The sequence below is a fragment of the Seriola dumerili genome, unplaced genomic scaffold, assembly GCF_002260705.1.
Source record: "Seriola dumerili isolate Sdu_G_001 unplaced genomic scaffold, Sdu_1.0 BDQW01000230.1, whole genome shotgun sequence".
NCBI lineage: Eukaryota > Metazoa > Chordata > Actinopteri > Carangiformes > Carangidae > Seriola > Seriola dumerili.
In genome coordinates this window covers 3,487,079-3,499,272 of record NW_019174485.1, presented here as the reverse complement: position 1 = coordinate 3,499,272, position 12,194 = coordinate 3,487,079, and positions in this window count along the sequence as shown.

The following is a 12,194-nucleotide window of genomic DNA, read 5'->3' as shown; positions in this document are numbered from 1 at the left end:
ACTCAAATGACTTCACCCACGGCATTTTTGTCTTATAAGCACTACATCAGAATTTCCCAATTCTGGATAAACACAAAAAAGGCAACAAAATCTATACATCTTAGACACAAGGTATGGTATGTCAAACATGAAAAGAGTGGTTTTATGTATTTAGTACATACTGAAAAACGATACGATTTACCTATAGGCAAAGATGCAAATTTTAAGTGAGAAAACTTGGCAGCAAGCAGTTCATTTAAATATATTTAAGAATATAATAATTAAACATTTTTAAAACCCTTACATCATAAGTGTTCAAATAAAGTGCTCGTAAATATTAACATTTATGACTTTTAAAACAATTAATCATAAAAAGTATATTTTTTCTTATTGATGTTTGCAATACATGTAACCATTGTAAAAGTAAAAAAGATTCAACTGTAACCTGTCCCAAATTTTCTTTGTAAAGTTTTTATTTAGTGGCAGAATAAATTAGGAACATAGGAGTTGTTGAAATTACTGCAATTATGTATGTATATTTTATACATATATATTATATTATATTTATATTATATAAACACTTTTTCAAATTATATCCTTGTTTCAAAATTGATGTGTCTGAAAAAATTTAGATAAAAGAAATCAGATTCATCAGAAATGAAATATATGCTTTCACTATTTTTTTCTGTCATTCAAAATAAGTCAACACTTATTAAAAAGGAATAATTAGTTAAAGTTTTATACTTTTTGTTCACACTCTTTTGCATATTTGATTTTTTACTTTAATACTAACAGAGTCCAGTTCAACTCCACGGTGCTGCATTAAATACTCCAGTACTTCATAGGAGATATCCAAATACTTAGTTTTGAGACAGACATCAAATTCAGACCCGATACAGTGCGGGAGATTTCATACGGCTGGACATTCCAGCACAGAAATAATTCATCCTCTGGAAACACTTCCCACCAACACGGCTACTTTTGGAAATTATGTGTATTCATGAATGGTATCACCCAAATCCCTGTGGAACAAATGAATTTTTCATACAGCCATGTGAGCACCAGGCATGTGCGTGGACTGTATATAACCTCTGATTTGATGGTGGACATAATTTCCTCCTACCTCTGCAAGAGTTCACCCGTTGTCTCAGGTGGATATCCGCCACTTTGTCCTTTCCCCGGCATTTTTGTATGGCTTGTCTTGACACTCTCAATGCTACTTGTCCGATCCCAAGATTGCTGCATGGCAAAACAAACTCCCTAGCACCACCTGCAGCCTTAACACCCCCAACCTCCAAAAACACTCCCCCTCAAAAATAACTACCACGATCTAAAGACAGCAAATCCTGATGAGGCAACTTTCTCTAGCCTGCTCTGGTTTTCTTTCCCCCTACTACATGGACAGATGACAGAAAGGCCAGCAGGCGGGAAGAGACCGGCTGCTGAGTGCTTCAGCAGGGGCTCTTCCACAAAGCTTCTCCTGATCGACAGCAGCAAAGCCAGCAAAGCCCCTTTAGCCTCTTCTCTCCAACTCATTTACCCTATAAACTACACTATGTACACCTCCACGACTTTCCTTTACTTCCACTCTTCTCTCCAGTGTCAAAAATGGGCAAATCAAAGCAGAGCCTCTTGAAAGGGAAACAGGAGGTTGACTGAGGCAAGTTTAAGAGGGAATAACAGAGGAGGTGGGCTCAGGGGACGGCAGAAGGGGGGTGAGTTGAAAGGGACCAACTGGGAGACCCAGTCCAGGACAGCTCCACGCGGCACAACAACAGGGACAAGAAAGTCCCTCCGGCCACTGCTGATTATCACCTCTACAGTCACACACAAACACACACACACACAGACACACTCACCCTCACATAGTCTGGCCAATGAAGGGATGCACTGGGGTTCTGGGAATGCCATCAGTCACTCAGTAGGTGTCGGGATCAATTTAGCTGCTGAATCATTGGAGGGGTCCAGTCTCCAGTCCCTGGAGCACAGTGTCAGATTATTCACATTTTGTAATGGTCTGGCAGTTTGGGGTTTCACATCTGTGAGCCAAAAGGTAGGACGGGTTTGGTAATAAATCAATGCTAGGGGAAGAATAGTACTGAGTGAGAGCATGTCAGCAATCCTTCAATGGTACACCACACCTCAAAAGGAAGAGACAGGGTCTAGCTTCAAGTCTTGTTTCATTAGATTTTTAATTATATATTTTGGTTGGATAGGAAATTGTCATTTGGTAGGGTAATATTGTGACTGTGAGCGAAGACTGTTTCCAAAGGATCAACCTGAGGATCTTAATTTGACTTTGCTCTTAAGGTTGGTAGAATATTAAAGAAAACATCTATTTTCAGAAGCCTAAACTCTGCCTCCACAGAAAAACAATCATGTGAAACTACTTGCTTTGCTTTTTAAAATAGATTTTAAAATAGATTAACAATAGCAAGGATATATACACTATACACATCCAGTTCCAGTTCACTAAATAGCAAGACATTTGGCTTTAATCGTAAAAAGTGGTGTAAAAGTTAATGAATGGATTTTACAAAATGTTCAAATGTGAACAAAACATTGTGACAAGTGGCTTTAGTTTATATAACTCAAGCATTTTTATGACGTAATCAGAGATTTGGACTTCTTCCTCTACAGAGATGAGAGGAAAAAAGAAAAAGACCAGAGGGACTGGAGTTCCCTGATAAGCTCTGAGGTCAGTCAGAGACCGAGCTGTCCCACACGCGGATTCAGTCCACACGCATGGTTGGTGAGTCCATTGCTAACTTACTGCTAACATCTGTTGCTATATTGGCTGGGCGCATTGGGGCGGATAAAGGCTGACAGTCTCAAGGCAAAGCCAAAAATTTGCTTTGCATTCTGTCTGAACACACACTTATGGTCTTTCTCATTAAAAGTGGCAGCAAGAAGTGTGTAGTTCACATCTTAGCACTCAAAGAAAGCCAGGTCTTAAACACACAGCTCTCACTTGCAACAGAATTTATCTAAAGCTAGGGTTGCATAAAGGTCGGTAGGTCGGTCAGTCTTTTTCTACTCTTGTACATTATTCAGCACTGACCTTATTTATTACGATTGACTTGTCAAAACATGCTGCTTCCCAGCAGTGGACAAGGACTTAAATTATAAATCATGTTAAAACAATGGATATTTTCTTGACAATCAAGACAGGAGGCATTCCCTCCATGTTCACACTGGCTGTTTAAATGATGAATGGCAAAATTCCAAAAAAATATATATGACAGTTCCCTTGCTGACAACCACCAGGAAACTGGTGCGTGTGTGCAGAGGTGTGCATATATTCATGTCACAAGTCCACATAACAATCCCCCCACTTATTTTTGGCCCTGGGAGAAAGCAGATACCACTGTAGCATGAAGTGGTTTCTATAATGGTGCATGCCTGAATGACTCAGTTAGGCATGGCAGTAACAGAGGTGAATTACAATTAAAGGGGCAATATGTAAGTTTTATAGTATAAAACTTTCAAAAAATTAACAAACATTAACAACAGAATGTGAAGAAATAACTGTTTTGACGTTATGTCAAAGACGTCTATATGTTGTGTTCCAAAGATATCAGCATGCTAACCAGCTAGCCCTGGTCTGTCCCGTCTCGTAATACCTCTTTGTACCTCAGGAGGCGATAGTGAGTCACTGTAGCCCTCAGTCCTCTTAGTAAATGTGATTATGCTATAAAGCTGTGTTGCCAGCATCATCCCTTCACTCTGTCCTCCAGCTCAGCTATTGATCCTGCTGCTCCAGCTGCTCTCCCTCTCCCTCGCGTTCCTCAACATCTCCTACCTCGTCTTCTACTCCTAGCACCACTACATCTTTGCTGTCTCTCTAAATGGGGAGACTGGGTGTTAAATCCTCATCTTTAGTCTAACAATAACCAAAGAAGGTAAAGATTATTCCCCAATCCATGCAGGTTTGGCAACATGTCAACTACTAGGGAATTTAGATTTATTCAAGCTAACATGAGCTCAACATGAGGGTGAGGGTTGAAGCTTGGTTGTGTTTAGCCAGTGAGGAATTCGCACACAGCACACTCTTGTGCCGATCCGAATGACAGGTATACAGAGATGGCTGATAAAACCTTTGTGGATGTTTTAATGGTCAACTGGCCCACTGATGCGGCAGCCTGCCAGGATGTGTCCAGGTATGCCTGAAGGCCAGTACGACTGTGGCACAGGAGAAAAGGGAGAGTGGAGGAGGCTCCAAAAGGTGCACTTCCTTGTTTCTTACAACAGGAATGGACACCCCAACTTTCTGGTAATATACTGCCCCTTATATGTTTGGAGCATGAATTCAACAGTTGCCCAATTCTTACACTGCACCTCTAAATATCCACAACACAACAGTTACTGGCAAATCGCTCTGGAGGATGTTTATTATACATACAGTGAAACTGTTCTCTTCTTTTCTCAAGGGCTTTCTGGAGAACAGTGCACCAATCTAAATGAAATTAAGAGATAAACAAGAGAAAGGTAATGTCAGATTTCAGTTTCCTTCCTTGGACCAACATGTTACCACATAGGATGTTGTGGCAGGACTTAACAATGGAAGAGACTTCATTTAGAAACTCAGACTTTAAAATGTACACATTGCAGTTGTAAGTTGTCACATACATTACACCAACCTCTTTGAAATGAAAAAATATGTGCCACTACATCTCAGCCACAGCAATTTAAGGAATGGAAAAACACTACTGTTCTTAATCCAACCTTAAAAAATGATCACAGTGAATGAACTTCACGATCATGCCTCTGAGTGAGTCTGTGTGCCTGAGTCCGTCTGTGTGCTGCCTATGCAAAAACGCTGTCTGTTCCTGTTGTTTATGGTAGTTGTAGTCAATCAGAATACCAGTAAAGCCTTCTTACTCTTCTAAAGGATGCCATCAAACCACAATAACCATAATTCACCACTGCAGCCTCGCCAGCTCTCAGTTCGTACAAACTGAGATCTGAGTTGCCAGCTGTGGGTGAACAGCTGAGTGATGAAAAGTCATTTTTGATGATTAAGAGTGGCAGCATGAGGCCTTGTAAAGACCAAACTAATGACAAAATGAGTAAGTCCAAGTCACGACTTCTCAAACCAGGTCTCAGTTGCAAAAGGATCTGGACCTGAAGCTTGGGATGCAAACAAGTGGTCGTCCTTTACTACTGTTCTACTTTTTTCATCACTTGAAAACATATACCACTGAACAATATTTGTTCTTAAATGCATTTCAAGTTGTGTCAGTCCTTTACTTATTAATGTTTATATTGAGGAAAAAAGCCTGTGGTTTTTAACAGTTAAAATTACCCCATATTATGGGGATTAATCTTTTGAAGAAACGTGATTTTAAAGATTTTATGTCAGTCCAGCAGAATATCTGTGTATGCTACAAAATGTCCAAACTATCTAGCACTGGTAATACATACTGAAAATAGGATGTACAGACCTGCGAGATAGTACTGCATGTTTTATTTGATGGGAGAAGTTGGCTTTGTTCTCTGAAATATAAGATCAAATTTTGTGTCTGTGTGATGTAAACATCACGCAGACACAAATAATCATGAAAGACTTCTGAAAAAGACTTTAAAGATATAAGGCGAGAACTTTGTGTGTGTTACCATGCATGCAGCCAATATTAGGAAATCAAAAGGTTTTATAGTGTCTCTAGTTTTCAGGGTCAAACGAAACAGGGAGATGGTTTGTCTCACGTGCTAATCTTGTAGGATTAAAAATATAACCTCTCCTTATCACTATCACCATTATATTTTGTGACACATTAATTCAGTGAAACAACAACAACTTTAAAAATCAATACCATTGAAATACCATGAAATAAGACTGTGCTAAGTGAAAAGCAGCTCCCTTTCCAAGCGATCAGTTTTCCAGAAAATGCTCCCAGTGCAGCTGAGAATGCCACTCTGGAGCTGAGCATTCCCATGAAGTGGGGAATGTTTATTTTGCAGAGGATTTAAGCTGACATGTGTGAAGTCATTAAGCGGGCTTAGTCTGTTAATTAAAACTGTTCTAATTTTCTACCTTTAGCCTCATTATAGTGAGACCTCTATGTCGAGAACTGAGCAGGCCACAGTGTGTGACAAGCCGAAGCTCACAAAATCATTCACAAACACATGTGACACACTTACATACACACAATACACACTGAAGGTCAAACGTGATTATGGACATTGCATGAGAAGAAGGTATCTATTTCAGCAGGCCTCTTTTGTTGTGTGTGCACTCAAACAGGCCCACCAGCTAGCACCAGTGACATACAGTACACAAACATACAGAAGTGTTTATCTGATTTTGGGTTAAAGCAGTTTCAGATAATTTTATCTTTTTAAATGATTAATTTTGTGTCAAAAAGAAAAAAAAAATCAGTGGATTACATAGAAATGTATACTCTGCATGATGGAACAGGCTCTAACAGAGCACTTACACAGTCAAAGAAAACTTAAATTCGCCATTATTCCAATGCCAAATAATATTCTTAGGTTCCTTGCTATCTCAGTAAAGTAAGGGCATGTAGATTTCATGGCAGGTTTTTTAGTCCTAGTAAAGACCAGCCATCAGCATTTGGCCAAGGATCCAGAGAACACATGACCTCATAAAAAGAGCTTAAAAAAGGAATGAGGCACCAGCAATCGCTGACAACAACAGCCTGTAAATTCCATTGTTCACGACAGCACAGCAGTTGCATTTTTTTTTTATTGTTGAACTAAAATTACACAGTGACACACAGCCGTGCCACAGAATATAGAGTCGCTATCATCAAATCATGTCACTGGCTTTATGAGAACAAGCAGAAAAGGGCCTATTTTAAACAGCCAAAAATAGTTTATAAAGTTTATAAACACTTAATGTTTTATAGACCTGAACAACATTGACAAGAGCAGTGGAAACTACATCAGATCGTGTGCTAATGGATTTCCCCCCAAACCTTATAAGCTTTTACAGCTGAGATTAGGAGAGTTTGTTAACACATTCACATTTTATAGACTTAAACAGCACCTACTTTAACTAGCAAATAACTAAGTGGCAAGTCTTGTAAAAGGATAGTACAAATTCTTGTAATTAAATGAGTAGCCTAACAGCTACAGGTAAATACAAATTAAACTGTATATTCAGGACTTCACACTTACCTAAAAATAATCCTTTGACAGCCAAAACTTGAGTACACACAGTTTACTGCATCAAGTTCCTGTTGGGGATGAAAAGACTATCAGAACATTATTCTGAAGTAGAAGTACTATTACTTGGCTTAAATATTACTCAAGCTGAAATGAAATAGCTAATGTAATGCATTCAGTTACTTAGTAAAATGTTTTTGATTAATTCAGTAAAGTGGAATCCTGACTGTAAGCATTTAAACTCAGTTGTCAGTTTATTAGGAACACCTATCTAAACCTAATGCAGTTCTGCAACAAATCCTTCTCCATGAAGGTTGTAATGTTAAGATTTATTGAAATTGTTTTAAAGAGCTATTGATTCAATTATTATGATCAATTTGAGGATGTAGTTTATGGTGCTGTTGAACAGTACTGTATTATACAGTGAGGTGTTTCTTCTAGCCTACCTTCATTGATATGAATGGGGTGGACAAAATAGAATAGAAATAGAATAGAAACACCTGTCCATATAACACAACACAGTTCAACAGCATGACCACCTCTGCCCAGGTAGTTTGACACTTCTCTGTGAAATGACATGCAAAAAAACAATGACTACAACTAGAAAATAACAGAAATGAACAATGGAATATTACAGATTACCACTTCAGACCATTCCTACACTCAGTAACATGCTTTGTTAAAGAATCCCTGCTAGTTTTACAGCAATTCAAATTAAATCAAGATTGAAAAGCCATGCAAATAACAGAATAAGCTGTTAAAACAACACCAATCCATCTCAAGCATATCACACTTTACCTCAGGCCAGAAGCTTGGCTTGCCAGAACGGCTGGTGACCTTTGGTTCCATGGAGTCTGAGCCAGGGCCTCCTGCAGGGCTCCAACAGCTCAACAGCAGGCCAATGGGGGTTAATGTCTGTCCGCCTGTCAGCTGATTTGTGTCAGCTAAATAAACATTACTCTGAGACACAAAACAAATATTATGTTTTAATTAAAATCTTACTCGGTATTTTGTCCATAATAGTTTCATGTATATTCATACTTAATTGATGTTAGGCATCATGCTGATTTTGACAAAAGGCTGAGAAATCAGTATAGGGAGGGACAAATGTCTGGCTGAATACTTTACCTATATTATTACAGGCCTGCAAGGCTAATGTAGCTAACTAGCTAACATATTATTGGAAGGTCACTGGCTAATGAAGTAGTTTACCATGGCAGCTATAGGATATTGTGGCAACCTAACCTTACTAGGCCAACTAGGCTAGTAATGAACCATACAGGATATGTTAAATATATAAAGAGCTGCTCTACCTTCAAACTCTACAGTGAGCACTAGCTTGCTCTCCAAAATCCCTCACACACACATGCCACCAAAGCCACTTGCATTTGAACACAACATGGCTGAAATAAAGGTAAACTGTCTGGATATTACAATACACATGAGACATTTTATCTCCCCTACCTCCTCTGAAGAGACTCAAAGTTTTTGCCTTTTAATCATGTTAGCAACATAGTTGCAACAGTAATGGGTCGTTGTCATTCAATGCATTTTAATTAGTCATAATTCAAAAAAACACACAGCAGTATATAATAAATGTAGTGGTGCTGAATTTCATTTAGCTACTTCAGTTTCAGGATCCTTGTATTGACATAGTTTAGGGATATCGTTCATGTTATCAGTGACACCTGTGCTTTTTCCTAGAGTGACAGAGTCGAAATACTGTGAAAAAAGGCCTAACTGAGTTCACCTGTTTATAGTTTCATTTCCTGATAGCAATTGCTCTTTGTCCTGTTACAGGTCCATGTTCTCGGGGGTAGCCAATGTACTGTTACTAGACCTACTTCTAACCTTTTTCAATAACCGTTACCACAGCATAAATGTATGCAGCAACACATTTTAAATACGTGTCTCTGTTAGGAGTGAGAGTGAGTGTAACTGTGTTGTTCGCGACAACTTACCCAGAACTTCACTTTTGTCTCGAGTCATTTCTTGCGTTGACTGCCAGTTACTGCCTATGAAACTTCATTTGTTGACTTATTTAGTTAATTTGTTTTGTATGTTTGTTTGTGTTTTGTAATTGTTTTCTTTCAGGAAAGCAGCAGCTGCATTGCTCAGTAAGAGATGTTATATTAACAAAAGTTCGGGATTTCCCTTTTTTTGATTAGCTTACCAACCAGACTGACCAATAGAGTGTGCTGTTTGTCCCAGCATTAACATTAGTAGCTAATTCACGTTACTAGCTAACGTTAACGACCGTTATGACAACAGTATCTAGCTTGATAACGTAGAGGTGTATGCACTGAATAAAGTTATTCCTGAATCTCAAGAGAGCAGAACAAAGTAAGAGTTTATGACAGAAGGAATCGCTCAGTTATTTAAACATGAGAACTACGTGAAGGTTTCTTGTGGAAGAAAGCACTAAGTCATGCTAACATTAGATTTTGAGCAGTTCACTGGGTTGCGTTTGCAGGAATACGGAATTTGGAGTTCTTAACAGTACTTGGTACAGTTGTTAGTATAAGGCTACATATTTTATCAAATAATGTAATACTACATGAGAGCATAGAGGACACATTGTCAGTATTCATGCTTTGTATTATCCTAATCATAAGTTTATTTTAAGTGGTAGCATTATATATAATTTGCCAACTCATCACCAACAGCCTAACTAAAACAAAGTTATCTTATGTTTCCAATATTATCTAGAGATCCTTTCCAAAGTATGGAATAGTCATGCATTGGACTTACATTTGATTGAATGCTTTTAGATGTAAGACTAGTTTGAAGATAGATTATTGCTACAAGGTCTAAAGGAATTCTGACTTTTCTTTGTATTTGTCTAAACTCATGAGTTAATAATGAGGGGGAGTCAGCTAAAAATATTTTTCCTAAGAATCATCTGTACCTATACTCACCTGGGCTGTCATAATGTATGTCAGAAAAACCTTGGCTGTGCTTATTGAGATTTAATTTAATGAATGAGATTATTTTCCCCCAGAGCTGCTTACAAAACCACAACTGTCATCAGTTGTTCTTTTCTTGGCAGCCTGCAGCCCATCCCTCACCACCACTTCCATGCTCTATCTAGGGCTCTTTCAGACAATAACATGTTTATATAGGGACTTCAACACAGACCAGAATCACATGTCTGTGATAGGCAGTGAGACAAGTAGACAGATGACAGACAGACTGGTCAGCTGACAGGCAGCTAAACCAGACAGATGATATGGAGATGACTTTAGAGCAGTAGAGACAGATAGCCAGTCAGCCCGTAAAGGCCTGCATGGCAGATGGACCACCATGAAATGCAGGGACAGTGCCAATCTGTTCACAGGGGTCCCTCCTCCTCCTCCTCCTTCTCCTCCCACTCTCCACTGCAGTTAACAAACACCTGCTAGACAACAAATTAACTTGTTGACTGTAAAAACCAGGACAGTTTTATGCATGTTTTTTATGATAAGGAGGTTGATTATGGGAGTTGGTATTATCTGTTCATTACTGTACACCACATTCTGATACCAGAGGGCAGCAGGGCGGGCAGATGGTTGAAAAGATATGGTGTTTATTGTCTGAGAATAGAACGAAGAGAGGATGCCAGGGGTGAAAGCAACCGGGGGGGTATGGGCAAGATGAGAATACAAGAGGTGTCATCTTTACTAAGATAAACTAATAAATCCACTTACATTAACAGATTTCAAACTGATTGATAAATAACAGGAAAGGTTTAGAACCTTAGCATATACACTCACAAGCACTTTATTAGGAACACCTGTACACCTGTTTATTGATGCAGTTATCCAGTCATGTGGCAGCTGTACAATACATACAAATCATGCAGATACAGGTCAGGAGCTTCAGTTAATGTTTATATCAAATATCAGAATGGGGAAAAATGTGATCTCTTATTTTGACCTTGGCAAGATTGTTGGTGCTAGTCGAGCTGCTTTGAGTATTTCTGAAACTGAGAAACCTGTGATTTTAACACACAACAGTCTCCAGAGTTTATTCAAAATGGTGCCAAAAACATGCAGTGAGCAGCGGTTCTGCAGACAGAAGTGCTTAGTAGAACGGTCAAAGGAGAATGACCACAGACAGGTTGGAGCTGACAGAAAGGCTACAGTAACTCAGATAACCACTCTTTACAACAGTGGTGGGCAGAGCAGCATCTCAGAATGAAAAACACGTTGAACATTGAGGCGGATGAGCTACAACAGCAGAAGATCGTGTCAGCTTCCTCTCCTGTCAGCCACAAACAGAAACCTGAGGCTGCAGTGGACACAGGCTCAGACAGTTGAAGACTGGAAAAAATGCAGCCTGGTCTGATGAATCTGGATTTCTGCTGAGGCTGCAGATGGTAGGGTCAGAATTTGGCATCAACAGCATGAATCCATGGACCCACCCTGCCTTGTGTCAACAGTCTAGGATGGTGGTGGTGGTAGTGTAATGGTGTGGGGAATGTTTTCTTGGCAGACTTTGGGCCACTTAATATCAATCAATCATCGTTTGAATGCCACAGCCTATGAGAGTATTTGTTGCTGACCACGTGCATCCCAATACAGTCACAATCTACCCAACTTCTAATGGCTACTTCCAGCATAATAATGCAACATGTCCCAAAGAAAAAGACGTGTCAAACAGGTTTCATGAACATGACAGCGAGTTCAGTGTACTTCAGTGGTCACCAGAACTGAATTCAACACTTTGGGATGTGGTAGAACAGGAGATTGGCAGCATGAATGTGCAGCTGACAAATCTGCAGAAATTAGTGTATAGGTCGCACTTTTTTATTATTATTATTATTATTTTATTGGTTAAATTATCAAGTGTTGGCGGAAATGGCCGTCATGTCTATTAAACCAATAAAATTTCCAGATCGAACCAAAACTTTTACATTATTGTACACATTTTACACGAAAGGGAGAGGAGAGGAGAGGAGAGGAGAGGACACTAGGATATAGATGGGTGCAAGAGAAGTGAAATATGTGGTAGGTGTAATAGGCAGAGTTGGTCTTCTGAGCCTCATCATCCGTCAGCTGAGTTGGCAACATATAACATGCAGAGTTGTTAATATCTGGCAGACAGAG